We start from the raw sequence: 17,664 nt of genomic DNA, 5'->3' as shown, positions 1-17,664 counted from the left end.
AGACTGATGAGTGTTGAGGCAGAAAGTTAATATAGTGTGACAGAAGGATTACTTCACATGAGTTAGTCAGGGAAGGCCTCTTTAAGATGGAGACATCTAAATTGATATCTTAAAAGACAAGAAATCATTTATTATTCTTTTTTTTTTAAGATTTTGTTTATTTATTTTTACAAGCACTGGGTACAGTCAGAAGCACAGGAGGGTGAGAGGATTCACAAGAGCCAGAGCGGGGAACAGAACGGCACACTGATGAAATACACTGCTGAGGGGAGCAGCAGGCTTGGCAGGAGAGGTCTGTCGCGTCATGTGGGACCCTCGCCCAGTGGCTGGGGATCGAACTGGCGCTGCAGAGGCTGCAGGCAGCTTCGCAGCCCAGGGCTCAACCGCTGTGCCACCGGAGAGGCCCTCATTTATTATTCTTAATACTTCCTATATGCCCTTTAAGTGCCTTCCTTGTTTAAAACTCATATACAACCTCGTGACAATATTTAAGGTAAGTACATTATTAACCCCATTTTCCAAAATTGGAAACTAGTGACCAGAAGAGTTAAATAACAGGCCTGAGCTCACACAGCTTCGAACTGGCAAGGCAAGGATTTGGACTCGGGTGGTCTGGTGGCAGAGTCCAAATGTGTATTTTTTTTTTTTTAATATTCTGCACTATAAGTCATTTGAGATTGTCATGTGCTACAAGAATAGGTGTTTCATAATAAAAAACTAATTTTTTAAATGAAAGGTTGAATTTACAGCCCACAAGCTGTTAGGGCCTGGCCTTTTGCTATATTCCCATGTGACTTCCTGGCACAGCACCCGTTGCTACAGAAAAGGGTGAGAAATCAGTTAGGGAGTGGGGGAAAGAAACAGGACTGATAGGTGACAGGTCATTTCATCATCTCTGAAAACAGTGCTCTGAGGCCAGAGATGCCCCCTGGAAATATAACCAGAGGGTCTCCTGCTGTGGATAAAAAGGCCAGCCCCTTCCCTGACTCTTCCCTGGTCTTAGCCTTGACAGCCAGCCCATGAGCCCAGGGGAGGACCCTAACACCAGGGCAGGTAGGCCTGGGGAGTAGATTTGCAGTCTCTTGGCAGCGGAGGGATGCAGTTGCTGTGCTGTTTATAGGTGACTCCCCATTGTTATCAATTTAACCTCTCAGACAGAAGCATTGCCAAAGCTGTAGAAACTATAGGCCTGCAGCTGAGAAAATGAGTGACTGGACCAAAGACGCTGGAAGTTCTTATTTATGAAGCAAAGTTAGAGCTGGTTGGCAGAAGGACAGGTATAAACCTCTCTTGTAGATTCAGGCTAGAGATCAGAATTTCCTCATTCACAAACACATCCCCAGCTGTCCGGAATGCATGGGCCAGTGTGGTATGAAGGTCTGCAAAGGGTCAGGGACAAGATGCAAAATACTATCTAGCTTAGGTTCTAGTCAGTTGAAAGAGCTGAAGTAGCCTTTAGATTTATCTCCAGGGCAGGAGAAGCAGAAGCCTTGAATGAATAATTCCTTCAGACTGAGGAGGTCCAGAAGGGACCAGGCCTCCTCGAGCCTTTCCTAAAGCTCCTGGCAGGTGTGGAGGTTGCCCCATCCCCTCCCCAAGTTGGAATTTAACTATTTGACCCCTCACCCTTGCCTTTGAAGTATCGGTTACCCACCATTTTTTTTTTAAGATTTATTTATTATTTATTTATACAAGCACTGGGTATAGTCAGAAGTGCGGGAGGGTGAGAGAATTCACCAGAGCCAGAGCGGGGAGCAGAGCAGGCAGAAAGAAGTGCACTGCTGAGGGGAGCAGCAGCGGGCGGCAGGAGAGGTCTGCTTGCCATGTAGGACCCGCCTCCTGTGGCCGGGGAGCAGCCGGGAATTGAACTGGGCGCTGCAGAGGCTGCAGGCAGCTTCTCAACCCAGCGCTCAACCGCTGTGCCACCGGGGAGCCCTGGTTACCCACCATTTTGAGGTGGGAAGATCTTTGACATCAGGGACAGTTGCCAGGTCAGATGCTTTGGACAGGCCTCTGAGATCATTTATAGATACTGAGTCCTGATCTACAATCGTTACACTCTTATGAAAATGAGAGGAATAGGAAGAGAGTGTCCTACCTGAGTCCAACCCCAAGGAGGATAATTTACTTTAAGTTCTAGTTAAAAAGGTAATCAGTGTCTTCTTTCCTTGCTTTTTCTAAATACAAAACTTGAAGCACACATTCTTTTCGCCTACCTACCCCAAAAGTACCTTTCTAACTCTAATTGCTCCATAATCACTGCTGTCTTGAGCTATTTGATATCCTCAAAATTTTATACAAATACATTTTAATATACATATATGTGTATTCATTCACTAGGGCTGCTGTAACAACATACCACAGCCTAGACAGCTTCAACAACAGAAATTTATTTTCTCACAATTTGGCAAACTACAAGCCCAAGACTAAAGTGTTGGCAAGGTTGGTTTTTCCTGAAGTTTCTTTCCTTGGCTTGCAGGTGCCTGCCTTTTCCTCATGCCCTCACATGGTCTTCCCCTGTATGTGCTGTCTTAGTCCATTTAGGTTATAACGAAATATTATAAACTAGTGAGCTTATAAACCATAGAAATGTATTGCTCACAGTTCTGAAGGTTAGGAGGAGCAAGACCCAGTTGCTGGCAGTCTTTGTCGGGTGAGGGTCAGCTTCCTACTTCGTAGATGGCTGACTTCTCACTGCATGGGGAAGGGAGCTCTGTGGGTGTCTTTTTTTTTTAAATTTTTATTTATTTATGCATACAGGAGCTGGGTATAGGCCAGAGATGTGGGAAGGTGAGAGGATTCACCAGAGACAGAGTGGGGAGTAGAACAGGCAGATTAACTGAAATACACTGCTGAGGGGAGCAGTGGGCTAGTTGGGAGAGGTCTGATACGCCATGTGGGTTTTTCCCTGGCAGGCTGGGGATCGAACTCGTGCTGCAGAGGCTGCGGATTGCTTCATAGTATGGTGCTTAACTCCTTGCACCACCAGGGATATCCTCTGTGGGTGTTTTTCATAAGGGAACTAATCCCATTCATGAGCGCTCTCCTAAAGACCTCATCTCCTAACACCACCACCTGGTGGGAGGGAGGGGAGAAGGGTGTGGTAGGATTTCCACATACAAATTTTGGGGGGTGGGGAGAACACAAACATACAGCAGAAACTGTGTCCTAATTTCCCCTTCTCACAAATATACCAGATACATTGGATTAGGGCTTATCCACATGACTTGATTTCACCTAAATTACCTCTTTCAAGACCCCATCTCCAAATACAGTCACATTTGGAGGTCCTGGGGGGGTTAGGGCTTCAACACATGAAGGGGGGTGGGGAGACCACATTTTAGCCCTAAATGCATGAAATGACGAAGAGATTCTGCTGAATATAGCATTAACATAAGATCAATAAAAAATGCTTCATTTAATTTATTGGAAATGGCTACATTTTTAGCAACAGAGGCTTGCTGAAATTTGAAATTTTGAACAAAATTTCAAAACTAAATCAGCATTAGTTATGGTTTTATCATAAAAAAAATTTTAATACAGTTCTATGTTCCCCAAACAAAATACAACCCTAATTATCATCAGTAGATGGCAAGAAAGTAAGCAAGGGAACCCAAACTCAATGGACACTGGTGAGCTAACATCACCCTGAATTCTACCGCACAGAAATGATTAGCAGTCACATTTGATGTATTCCTTTGTATCTTCTTTCCCTATGCATCAGTATTTTACAGTGTTGCGAACTCCCTTTATATTGAAAAAGTCTTGCTTTTTCTGTACACTGTATCATACTCATTTCCCAGCATCATTAAAAATTATTCATTGAGGGCCTCTCCGGTCGCACAGCTGTTGAGCGCTGGGTTGTGAAGCTGCCTACAGCCTCTGCAGCGCCAGTTCGATCCCCGGCTGCTCCCCGGCCACCAGAGGAGGGTCCCACGTGGCGCGCAGACCTCTCCTGCTGCCCGCTTCTCCCCTCAGCAGTGTACCTCGGTCCTTCTGCCTGCTGTGCTCCCCGCTCTGGCTCTGGTGAATTCTCTCACCCTCCCACGCTTGTGTATAAATAAATAAATAAAAATAAATCTTTAAAAAAAAAAATTATTCATTGAGGGCCTCCCTGGTGGCGCAGGCGGTTGAGCATAGCGCTGTGAAGCTGTCCGTAGCCTCTGCAGTGCTGGTTCAATATCCCGCCCCCGGCTGCAGAGCAACCCACATGGCGCGGCAGACCTCTCCTGTCTCTCCCGCTGCTCCCATCAGCAGTGACTTTGGTCAATCTGCCAGTTCTGCTCCTGGCTCTGTCTCTGGTGAATCCTCTCACCCTCCCACACATCTGGCCTGTACCCGAGCTCTTGTATAAATAAATTTTTTTAAAAAATTATTCATTAACATGTTGAACTGCTGCATAAAATGACATAGGGTTTCATGCCATAATTTACTTAACCATTTCCACTCCTGGACATTTATGTTGTTTCCAGTCTTTAATAATTATAAAAATTACAGTGATTAATTATTAATAATCACAACTGTCTTTGATATATATGGTTTATATATATATATATATGGTTTCTAATGGTTTCTTGAGGCTAGATTTTTATAAGTGAAATTACTATGTCTAATGAATATACATTTTTTATTATAGCTTTGGGAACAAAGGAAAATATCTATCTTTTCAGGTTTTGTGACCTTGTGGGTCGGGTCAACCTCTGATTCTATCCTACATTTGGCCCTAAGTTCTGACTTCATACTCTGCCCACCTTTCCACTCCAGCACACTTATTTCTTCCTATAAATATAGTGATCTGTGGTAGGGACAAGGAATCAACAGGCAATACAGGTGCTAGGAGGGGGACAAGGTGAGGAGGAGCATAGAAATGCTTGCATGTATAAAGCACTCTTCTGAAGGGCTCAATGGTTTTCAGAGATGTGGGCTTATTAATCTTCATAGGTTTGTTATCCTCGTTCTAACACAAACCTGAATATAAACCTTACTTGTCGGTTTACAGTTAGGCATTCACTGCTCCTGTTTTCTTGATATTCCCTAAAATTGACTTTTACATTTGTGATTTCTGGTTCATACAGACAACAAAAGCCCCAAACTGGATCTATACGTCTCTCACCCTTAAAACACATAGTAAGAAAAGAGAAAGGCCAGGGCCTCCCTGGTGGCGCAGCGGTTGAGCGCTCGGTTGCGAAGCTGCCCGCAGCCTCTGCGGCGCCGGTTCGATCCCTGGCTGCTCCCCGGCCACCAGAGGAGGGTCCCACATGGCGCGCAGACCTCTCCTGCCGCCCGCTGCTCCCCTCAGCAGTGTACTTCGGTCCTTCTGCCTGCTCTGCTCCCCGCTCTGGCTCTGGTGAATTCTCTCACCCTCCCGCGCTTCTGACTGTACCCAGTGCATGTATAAACAAAACAAACAAACAAACAAACAAACAAATAAATAAATAAACATGCCTCTATTAAAAAATAAATAAATAATAAAAAATAAATAAAAAAAAAAGAAAAGAGAAAGGCCAATCGGTCAAATTTTAAGAGTGAGCAGTGATATTGAGTAAGCCAGCACAGGGTACCTCCAAAAGAATAAGAAGAGGGATTCAGAAACCTTAGTGAGAGCTGCACTTGAGGCAGGCTGCTCACCTTCAAAGTTATTTGCTTTCACCTTTTTTGCATAAATCTGATAACATTCTGGAGAGTAGCTGAAAAGATTGAAAAAATCAGGATGGTTCACGGTCATCTACATCCTAATAAGTGACTCCTAGAAATAAATAGTATTAACTTCACAGAACTTCCAGAACTTTCATGTCTGGCCCCAGCATCTCTTCAAATCTCCCCCTAATACCAACATTTTTATTCCTAGGCTTACTCAGATGGTGTTTTTCTAAAAACACCAGCATACATCTAGTTTAAATCCCTAAAATTCTCTATGTTGAATTCCAAAGCTGCTTCTTATACATTCATCACCTTTATATGACTTTGCTCCATGAACTTGATAACTACTAATCAAATTACAGACAGGTGCAGCAGGCACAGTTACCTGAGCTCCAAGCCAGGGCTGCAGACCCCCTCATGTGGTGGCTTCAAAGGCTCTGCTAGCAGGGGTGTCAACAGTGATCCCCACAGAGCTGCAGGGCTGGGCACTGTGGTCCATGTGGAGGCAGCGGGTTTTCTGACAATCCCAGAGGACAATCCCTGTTCACTGTGGTGACAGACACACAGCCAAGGAGGAGTGGAAAACAGTTGGGACCACAGCTGCCCAGGGCGTTACTTAGCACTCTGCCAAATCACTTCTCCCCAAGAGCGACCTGATCAGTCTTTGGTTTCCTACTTTGCTTAAAGGTTGAGGTAAAATGTGGTAAATGCACCTGCTCTTTCTTTCTTCCTATTCTCCCCTATGAAAATCACACCTCTATGCTATGGAGTAATAAATAGCAAACCAGGGCCTCCCTGGTGGCGCAGCGGTTGGGCCCTGGGTTGCGAAGCTGCCCTCGGCCTCTGCGGCGCCTGTTCGATCCCCGGGTGCTCCCCGGCCACCGGAGGAGGATCCCACATGGTGCGCAGACCTCTCCTGCCGCCCGCTGCTCCCCTCAGCAGTGTACTTCAGTCCTTCTGCCTGCTCTGCTCCCCGCTCTGGCTCTGGTGAATTCTCTCACCCTCCCGCGCTTCTGACTGTACCCAGTGCATGTATAAATAAAAGAAAGAAAGAAAAAAAGAAAGAAATAAAACATGCCTCTATAAAAAAAAAATAAATAAAAAAAAAAAAATAGCAAACCAAAGAGACCTTGTCAAGAAAGAACTAGGTAGAAAGTTGAAAAGAAGTCTGTCAATCCATTGTTGCCATTTAATAGATCACTTATCTAAATGACTTTGGTTGATTTTCTTTCCAATTATAGAAAGAATGCAAGTTTAGGGCCTCCCCGGTGGCGCAGCGGTTGAGCGCTGGGTTGCGAGGCTGCCCGCAGCCTCTGCAGCGCCGGTTCGATCCCCGGCTGCTCCCCGGCCACGGGAGGAGGGTCCCACATGGCGCGCAGACCTCTCCTGCCGCCCGCTGCTCCCCTCAGCAGTGTACTTCTGTCCTTCTGCCTGTTCTGCTCCCCGCTCTGGCTCTGGTGAATTCTCTCACCCTCCGGCGCTTCTGACTGTACCCAGTGCTTGTATAAATAAATAAAAATAAAATCTTTAAAAAAAAAAAATTCAAGTTTATTGTGAGTGACTTAGAAACTAGAGAAAAACAAAGAAAAAATCATTTATAAGTTTACCATCTTGAGAAAACCACTATCCCTTCTCCAACACTCTCATCCTGCCTTATTTTTGTTCACAGCTTTGCTACATAATAGTTATTATTGTTAGTACTATTACTGTGCATTGTCTGACTAACTCAGTGAACACATTGTCTATGAAACTAGGAAATTTGTCTCCCTGATACCTAGAACAGTGCTTGGCTCAATCAGTTTGCGTTAAATATTTATAAACATTTTGGGATATCATCTTCCAATCTTTTTTTCCTATAATATATATGCATATATTAAGTTATATATTATTATGTATAATATTATATATTATAGTATTACTCTACTTGGTTAACTAAAAATCATTCTACTACCAAGAGCTCCGAAGGGAGTATCTGAAACATGATTTGAAAAGTAGAGCTCCAAATGATTCCACCAGACGTTTATTCTTCTCTGTGAGTTTCAAAGAAGCTGCTTTAGGGAATGGGCCCCAAGGAATGATTGCTGACACTCATAAACTGGGGTTGAAGTCCCTTACAAGGTGTGCAGGGCATGACTATGTGTGGTTTTTCCTTTGGCGTCCTGTGACAGCTGGTTTGTGCCCACAGATAAACATGGACAAGTGATTAGGATGACCCAGAGGCACAGGTGAACAGGTTGAACACAAAGGAAGGTCAAGGTGAAGACACCAAGGAGCAAGTGAAGATCAAGGTATCTGAATGGGTGTTGATTGCTTGTTTCTATTTTTTGGTTATTGTGACTAATGCTGCAATGAACAATGGAGTACTAGTATCTGATTAGGCATCATTCATGAAAGTTGTGCAATCACAGAATTCTAGGAATAGAATCATGGGATTATCTGATAATTCTATATTTAGCTTTTTGAGGAATTGCCACAACTATGGAAAAATAAGCCTCTTTCCCATTTGTACCGGCATTTACCTCTTTTTTTTCTTTTCATATCAATCTGATTGAAAGAGAATTTATAAGTGTCATCATCTCCTCCCCACCCACTTTCTTTAATCTCCTGTACTCTAGTTCCCCCCTCAACCCCAAGACCACAAGTGACCTTCTAGTTGCTCTACCTGAAGCCTTTTGTTGCCAACTATGCAATTACCATCAATCTCGAAATTCCTTCCCTGTCTCTCTATCCACCATCCTAATTCATCCTACACACTGATGACAAACTAATCGTTCTAAGGTACAATTGCGTTAATGTAAGATTAACTTAATATCTTTCTGTGGCTAAACCAGGAAATTAGAAAATAGTGTTTAACAAAGTCAGGACATTAGCACGACATTTAACAAGTCTCTCATCCTTCGAGAGAAGGTTGAGAAAGATGGGCTAAAACAGAAAGATTTTGGCATAAGACCTTTCAAAGATGCAAATAAAGTTGGTTCACAGAGAAAGCTCAACAACCATCAACTGCCAGTAAAGCGGGCATGGCAACTTCCACTGTCAGTAGTCTTTGGTGAGTTTGAGTAAGATAAGCGCTAAGGAATGAATGTCCTGCAGAAGTGACACTCATAGGATGAGCATCCATGGCTGTTTCTGGGCCTCCTCAGAGACCCCTGCGCCCTGAGCTCTTTCCTGGCAGCAGAACACTCAGGAGTTCTGCAGCATTGAATCAGCAGTCTAACTCTTCTGGCTTGGGGATTTTTTTTTAAGATTTATTTATTTATGCATACAAGAACTGGGGTGCAAGCAAGAAGTATGGGGCAGTGAGAGTATTCACCAGAGAGAGTGGGGAGCAGATCAGGCAGATCTACTGAAATACACTGCTGAGGGGAGCAGCGGGCGAGGCAGGAGAGGTCTGCTACACCACGGCTTGGGATTCTTGAAGGAAGCCCTGGTCACAAGCAAGGCTCAACAAACTAGACGATTCCCACCATTTTCTATAGGTTTAAGGGAAAAAAAAAAAAAAAAAGAATGTCCTGCAAATTTACTGCGATTTGTTGCTTCACCTATCATGTTCCTTACAAATTTGCCTTCTGTACCATGATGGCCAAATTGAGGCAACTCAGAGCCATACTTTTGATTTATCCTTTAATTAGACCTGAGCAGAGATGAATTGTTGGTCTCTAATACTCAAAAACATCTCTAGAACCCAGGCCTTCTTCAGCAGCTTTTATTTTCCTACCTTAAGATTTTCCCCAGCAAGATCTCAAACTCTGATTGTTGAAAAGTCCAGCCCCGCCCCCCATCCCCTTCTCATTCCCAAGGAGCAGGCATGAGCCTCAGGTGTACTTAGGGCCAGATTACTATGTTGACTTTATCATTTCATCATTAGGCGGAGGAAGGACCCCTTGTCCAGTGAGCTGAGGAAGGACATATACACTATTCAGTGCCCGTTATACTTTCTCCTCCACTTGATTTCTCATCACTGAGACATTTCTCAACTGTCTCATTCTCAAGGAGCCAAAAACACCAAGCCCGTAATTACCTCCACATAATCATATCTGTATTCTCCACTCTGTCTTGCTAGACTGTACCACACCTTAATTTCATTCAGGAAACACTTCGTTTCCACTAACGCTGAAATTCCTTTCCTCCAAAGCCATACATTTCTCCTGCTAGACTGTCCAACAAAATCATTAAGGATTTTTAGAGTAGGTGAAATTGGTCTACCTTGGCAAAGGGTATCCATTAGAGTGTAAATGAGTAAGGAGGTGGAATCTATGCCGATTTTAAAGTTACTGAAGTCTGAACTTCATTCATCACTGGTGGGAATGCATCTGGGAGAGCAATTTTTAACTCCTCTGAATCACTTTGAATTTATAAGCAAATGGACTTGCAAACAACTTATTTGTAAGGAGAGGCCTATCAGTATGATTAAGTGGATTAATACCTGACTGGTCAACTTTATCCAGAGACAGGGGTTGGTAGGCCCATGTCAATCCAAAATGAGATTTCTATTGCACGATCAGTCTTTTTTTTTTAATTTATTTTTATTTATTTATGCATATAAGAACTGGGGTGTAGGCCAGAAGTACAGGGGGTGAGAGGATTCACCAGAGACAGAGTGGGGAGCAGAACAGGCGGATCCACTGAAATACACTTCTGAGGGGAGCAGCAGGTGAGACAGGAGAGGTCTGCTGTGCCATGTGTGTTAGCTTCCTGGCTGGGAATCGAACTTATGCTACAGTGGCTGGGGAAAACTTGATAGCACTGAAACTTTAATCCCTGCACCATAAGGGAGGCCCTGCACTATCAGTCTTTATTTCTGCTCCTTTCATGCCTCTCCAATTTGTGAAGGAACAAAAAATCAGTATTAAAATTTTTTAAGGTAAGATCATGGCTCTCGTGTAAATATAGATGAACATGCATACAGGATTTTATTCAATTTATTAATTAATAAAGGAGACAATAAAACATTACAACTGGTTCAAAGGAGAATCCAAAGAATAGACATATAGGAGCACTCAAGAATGCTGAAATGAATTTACTAACAGGGCCTTCCCGGTGGCTCAGCGGCTTGAGCGCCACGCTGTGAAGCTGTCCACAGTCTCTGCAGTGTGCGTTTGATTCCCGGCCGGCCAGGGAGATTCCCAAATGGTACAGCAGACCTCTCCTGTCTTGCCCGCTGCTCCTCTCAGCAGTGTATTTCAGTCAGTCTGCCTGTTCTGCTCCCCGCTCTGTCTCTGGTGAATTCTCTTACCCTCCCGTGCCTCTGGCCTGTACCTCAGTTCTTGTATAAATAAATAAATCTTTTTTAAAAAAGAATTTACTAATAGATGCAAGACTGACAGCCACTTTCATGGGATGAAAATCAACTGTCTCTTCAAAATTCTTTTGTAGACAAAATTCTTTTGTATCTCGATGGGCAACAGTTATTTGAATCACTACATGTTTTCTACAATTCACAGTTGTGAAATAGTTCAGTCAAAAACAGCGGACACAGATCCCTGAAGAATCTGTTCGATAATACCCAGCAAATCTCCTGAAAGGAAACTCAGTAATCTTTTTTGTCCATGTCAAGATCTTTCACAATTTTTCCTGGCAAGATTAGGAAACTTTATAATCATAAAGTAATCAGAGGCTTGTGTAGGGACCAAGCACAGGTAGAGAATAGAAAACGTAACTTAGCAGCAGTTCATGTGGAAATGGCTAAAGTTAAATCAATATTATATCCAGTATGATGAGGTTGCCCAAAAAAAAAAAACTCATCATTTTTCCCCAATTCAGGGATCATCTCTAGATTGAGAGAAGGAAAGTGCATGTTCTGGTCAGCAGTGATCAGGCAGTTGTGATCTTTGTGCCTCTCTTTATAAGGGGAAGTGATAGTGGAGAAGGTAAAGGAATATGATACCCATCCGTGAGGGTGGTGGGAGAATCACGACTATTCACATTGTAGAAGAAAAGGCTAAAATAGAGAAAAGGGCCTTCCCACAGAACGCAGTGCTCTGGGGCTGTCCGCAGTCTCTGCAGCACTGGTTCAATTGCTGACCAGCCAGGGAGATACCCACATGGCGGGGTGGACCTCTCCTGTCTCGCCCACTGCTCCCCTTGGCAGTGTGCTTCTGTCCTTCTGCCTGTTCTGCTCCCTGCTCTGTCTCTGGTGAATTCTCTCATCCTCCCTCACTTCTGGCCTGTACCCCAGTACTTGTATAAATAAATAAATCTTTAAAAATAAATAAATAAAACAGGAAAAATCTCAAATGGGAATGGGGCCACAATCTGCAAATTCCTCTAGGACAAATGTGGTTGTGTCATATGGAAAACGATCCCAGGCAATAACCAAATTGATGATGATAATAACAGCAGTCAGCTTTTATTGAGCTTCAGTCTATGTCAAGCCCTGGGTTAAGCATGTTACAAGTATCATCTCATTTAATCCTCATGACAACAAGAAACTAGTGCCTTGGACTTAACAGACAGATGTCAAAATTAGGGGTGAACTATGGAAAGCTGTCTGGAGGTTCCTCAGTCTACTAAAAATGGAGCTACCATACAACCCAGCAATTCCACTAGTAGGGATCTACCCAAAGGACACAAAAACATTGTTTCAAAAGAACACCTGTATCCCTATGCTTATTGCAGCACTATTTACAATAGGTAAAACCTGGAAACAACCCAAATGCCCAAAAATAGATGACTGGATCAAGAAGATGTGGCATATATACACAATGGAATACTATTCAGCAATCAAAAAAGATAAACTCATGCCATTCACAGCAATGTGGATGGAACTAGAAGGAATTATGCTCAGTGCAATAAACCAGAAGGAAAAAGAAAAATATCAGATGGTTTCACTTATAGCAGGAATACAGGGGAACCAAATAAAACATCAGTGTAAAAAAATAATAACAGTACGAAACATAACAAAGTAAAAACAGACAATTATTAAATCAGAGACATCCTGCAGGGGAGGAGGAGGGAGGGATCAGAGGGAGGGAGGGAGGAGCACAGGGGACTAAGGTGATGGTGCATGGGTGCATTGGTGAAGGAAACTATGGAGACTACACCTGAGGAGGTGGGGGAAACAAATATTGTTTAAAAATGAACAACAATGTAAAAAAATAATAATAATATAAAAAACAAAACAAAACTAGGGGTGAAACAACGGCCTGAAAGTATTCTCTGAGCTCTGAGATTGCATGGCTATGTTATTTTGCTCAAAGACTCTCTATGAATCCCTGTTGGCTATTAGAGTAAGTACAAATTTCTCAGGCTGACAACACTCTTCATAGGATGATCCAAATCTCTCTCTAGGTTTGTCTCTCAAATAGCAACACCACTGCTACTGCCAAACATACAAAATCCAGGCACACAATGTACCTACTCAATCAAATCTCCAACCTCTATGATTCCACTCATGCTTTTTTATCTCCAATGCTAGCTCCTCTCAAGGTCATTCCAGTATGTTCTCTCCCATCATCTCTCTCTAAATAACACTTTATGCTCCTTTTGCCACATGCTGGAGAGATAATAGATAGGCACGAACACCAGGTAAAGGAAAACACTCAGAGATTTCTGATCAGGAAAGTAACTTACTTACACAATTCTCCCTAATTGTCATATATGTATTTTCTTGTATGTTGATTAAATAAATGTTGCTTTAGGGATGTGTTGGTCATATTTCCTATAGGTTTCTTTCCTTTCCTTTTTCCAGATTTTCTCTCCCTTTCTATTTCTGGAGATTTTCTTCTAAAAATTGCTGAAATTGTTAATGAATCCATCCACCTTCATTCCCTCTCTCTCTCTCTCTTTTTTTTTAAAGATCTTTTTTTTTTTTAAGATTTATTTATTTATTTATACAAGCACTGGGTACAGTCAGAAGCGCACATTCCCTCTCTCTTAACAGCTCACCAACACAGTCTTAAATCTTTTTTTTTTTAAGATTTATTTAATTATTCATAAAAGAACTGGGGTACAGGCCAGAGGTATGGGGGTGAGAGGATTCACCAGAGACAGAGTGGGGAGCAGAACAGGCAGACTGACTGAAATACACTGCTGAGGGGACCAGCAGGAGAGTCAGGAGAGGTCTGCCGTGCCATGTGGGTTGCTCCCTAGCCGGGCATTGAATTCGTGCTGCAGTGTCTGCAGATAGCTTCATAGGTTGCGTCTTAACCCCTGCACCACCAGGGAGGCCCAGTCTTAAATCTTTAGACCCTATCTAAGCCCACAGTGTGGTCACAAATGGGAAAGCAGAGCTCCTTCCTTTAGACCACTATCATTTTTACAGAATCCTCAAATTTTGCCAAATTTTGCCCTTCCCTATCTTTTTACTGCACTGATCTTAAGTATAAAACATGAATTCATTTTTAATTGTGCAAAAAAGTTTTTAGCTAATTCAAAAGCACAAAAGGTCATGCCTCTTGTCCCAAACACCTGGTTTCCTACACATCAGCTTTATTAGCGTCCACAGACTGTGTGTGTTACTTGCAAATTCAAAGGCAGGCTTGTGTGACTAGTTTGCTTTGCTCTGTGGCCTTAAAGTACTTGAAAGAAAATTTGCCCATTCAGCTCAGCAAGCTGGAAATTGGTACTCCACCTTCCGTCTCCCCATAAACGGCACTTCTGATACATGGCAGCAACGGGCACTAAAACTGGCCAAGGACACTGCCCAAATAATTTACCAGTCACTGTCTGAGTTCTTCTTCCGCAAGCAACTGAAAGACTACTCAGATTCAGAGAACAACATAATGGGATTTGTTTAACAAACCAGGGAAAACAAAGAGTTACTGAGGCCTAAAATGACCCTTTACCTCACCTGAAGCAGCATCAGTGTGTTAAAATCCTAAACACAAGATGGCGTCTTCTTGCTGCTGAGGACCTGGAGCATGTGGCAACCAGTCTATAGGCTAGGTTCCAACTCACGAAGACAACGGAAGACCCAACAGGAGATGCTTCCCAGAGCTGCCCTAGCACAGCACCAGACACTCAAAACAGCAGCTGCAGCGGCTGAACTACCCGACAAATGGCCACACTCATGCAGCTCAGCGAGGAGCCCAGCTCTGGTCTTCGCCTTCCCCGCCAGGCTGTAACCGGGAACAGTTTCAGTCACTCGGCTATTTGCAAATCCTCCGAACTTTTCCTCTCTGAGGTTGGTTGCTGGAAGCTTCTCCACATTCTTCAGAGGCCCACAACAGCCTTCTAGAAGACCAGCATGGTGGGGGCGGAAATCGTTGACCCCGGAATTGCTGAAGATCCGGAAACGCTGAAACCCGGAAAAGCTGAAACCCGGAAACGCTGAAACCCCAGGACTGAACGCTCCAACACCATATGCTGGGGGCTGCTTCTGCATTCCCTTGTATTTCTTATCATTTTCTACCCCAAATTCAATACTTTGTTTGCATTTTCCCTGGGGCTATCTATCCTCCAGGGGGCACCACATAAAACAATCTTTGGCTTCAGCCACCGGTTACAGTTCCTCCCAGGGAGCCTTTCTTGTCCCTTCCAAGCCTATGACAGGCATCCCTCCTTCTTGCCCACGACACTAGGTATTCAGCCCACTGCCTATCAAACAGTGGAAATCACTTGGTACAGGAGCCATCACAGTACCAAGTACTGTGTACAAGTACCAAGTACCACAGTACACACAGAACACACCCAAGAACTATCTACTGAAATAATCTATTACAGGTTTTCCCCACAATCTGAAAATACAGTGTTCTTATGAAACTTTCCTAAGACAAAATAGTGTAAAGGGAAGAAACAAGTACCATTTGTTTATATGGAAAAAATTTTGAGCTTTCCCAGATCCCCAAAATTACTTACCAACTCAAATCAAATAACACGTTAGTATTAGTAAGATAATACTAACATGTAATAGAAATGGAAATGATAAGATATATACCCAGACTATAGAAAGCAGTTCCTGGGAAAGTTCCTGGGTTCCTTGCTGCTCCAGGTGCTGCTACCTCGAGAACCATCACTGGAAAACCACCTAAACACAATTTTCAATTTTCAAATTTTGCCGTAAAGGTGAAAATTCCCTTTGGATTTCCTTCTGTTAACACAAACAGGGACCAACATAGGTCTGCGATAAAAGCAAAGTGGCCTAACTCTAGCTTTTGAAAAGCAGGTGATACCTGTATGTGAATACCCATATGTATTCCCAATTATACAAGTCCTGTGTCTTGCGTTTACCAGAAACTTCCTGACATCTTCATACAGTTTACCGAAAAAAAAAAAAAAAAAGCAGCAAAAGAAAGATGTGCTTCTATTAATTCTACTCTCAATCTAGGTTCACTTGACAACACAACCAATGTCCCTCATTTGCATGATCAGTGCTTTCTCTTACTGCTATTAAGTTTTCTAGTCTCCCTTTATTGCTGAAATGTGGCCTAGGATTCCCATCAGTTTCTGTTGGCTGCAGTATCAAAGGCTGAAGCTTTTACCTTACCTTTTCTTCTTTCACCATAATGCTATCTGATTGACTCTCCAAGCAAACTGTTGAGAATACTGGCAAGAAATGTTACTGGGAGAGTGCCATCCATTTTTAAAACTTCATTTGAAAAGTTTTATAGTTTTTTTTTTCAAAGATTTATTTATACAAGCACTGGGTACCCTTAGAAGTGCGGGAGGGGGAGAGCAGAGCAGGCAGACTGACAAAGCACACTGCTGAGGGGAGCAGCGGGCGGCAGGAGAGGTCTGTGCACCATGTGGGCCCCTTGCCCAGCGGCCGGGGATTGAACTGGCGCTCTAGAGGCTGCGGGCAGCTTCGCAACCCAGCGCTCAACCGCTGCGCCACCTGGGAGGCCCGAAAAGTTTTATAGTTTATAATATAATATCTCAAAATATACTTTAAAGGAACATATGTTAGTGGTGTCGGAGCAGTGAAATGATAAAAAAGGCTCTGTGGAATCCCATCTGGGTCTTCTGCCAGGCACCAGACCTGGGATAGGCTGGGATCAGCTCTGAGCATTCTCTGTGTAATGCAGACGTGGAGGCTCCCTAAAGCTTTGTTGAGTTTGTAGGAACATTAACTGAGCTAACAAATCCAAATGTTTGGTATAGTCTCTGACACTGGTGAGGACTCAGTATTGCTAACAGAGAGACAGTCTTTCCTGTGCTAGGTTGACATCTTTAATGCTTACCCTTTTCAATTGATTTTTTTTAATGTTTTTTTTAATAGAGGCATGTTTTATTTATTTATTTATTTGTTTGTTTGTTTGTTTGTTTTGTTTATACATGCACTGGGTACAGTCAGAAGCGCGGGAGGGTGAGAGAATTCACCAGAGCCAGAGTAGGAGCAGAGCAGGCAGAAGGACCGAAGGACACTGCTGAGGGGAGCAGCGGGCGGCAGGAGAGGTCTGCGCGCCATGTGGGACCCTCCTCCGGTGGCCGGGGAGCAGCCGGGGATCGAACCGGCGCCGCAGAGGTCGCCGGCAGCTTCGCAACCCAGCGCTCAACCACTGCGCCACCGGGGAGGCCCCTTCAATTGATTTTTAAATTTAAAACTAAATTTAAATTTAAAACTAAAAATCCTACTTTAAGTAAAATGCAGCATCTGCTGTCTGTAATGACTCTGGGCGAATCACCTTATCCCAATTGTACTTTTCTCACATCAGAAATGATGTCAGGCTATCGCTTCTCGGCCTTTTGGCTAAGATCAAGTGTAGAAATGATGTCAGGCTAAAAATGACTCTCAAGAGACAAAACAATCAGATGCAATGGTGAAACTTAATTGGGTTATTGTTTAAAAAAAATAAAACTGCTAAAAATACTTTTGTTATTGTTGATAGTTAAATATGACTGCCTATTAGATACCATGAATTTATTACTAGTTTCCTTGGGTGTGACAGTGGTTTTGTGGGCATGTAAAAAAATGTTCTTACTCATAGGAAAAGCATACTGAATTATGAGATCTGCAGATCTGTTAAAAAGAGAATATGTGAATTTGTGTGTGTGCAAAGAGAGTTTGAAAGAAATAGAACAAGTATAATAAAAAGTTTTTAATGATCTCTGAATTATCTTTTTGCTGTCACTTAAAAATTCTAA

Source organism: Talpa occidentalis, unplaced genomic scaffold (assembly GCF_014898055.3).
Source record: "Talpa occidentalis isolate TD23 unplaced genomic scaffold, MPIMG_talOcc4v2.1 talOcc4.14, whole genome shotgun sequence".
Lineage (NCBI taxonomy): Eukaryota > Metazoa > Chordata > Mammalia > Eulipotyphla > Talpidae > Talpa > Talpa occidentalis.
Note: the sequence above shows the minus strand (reverse complement) of the source record.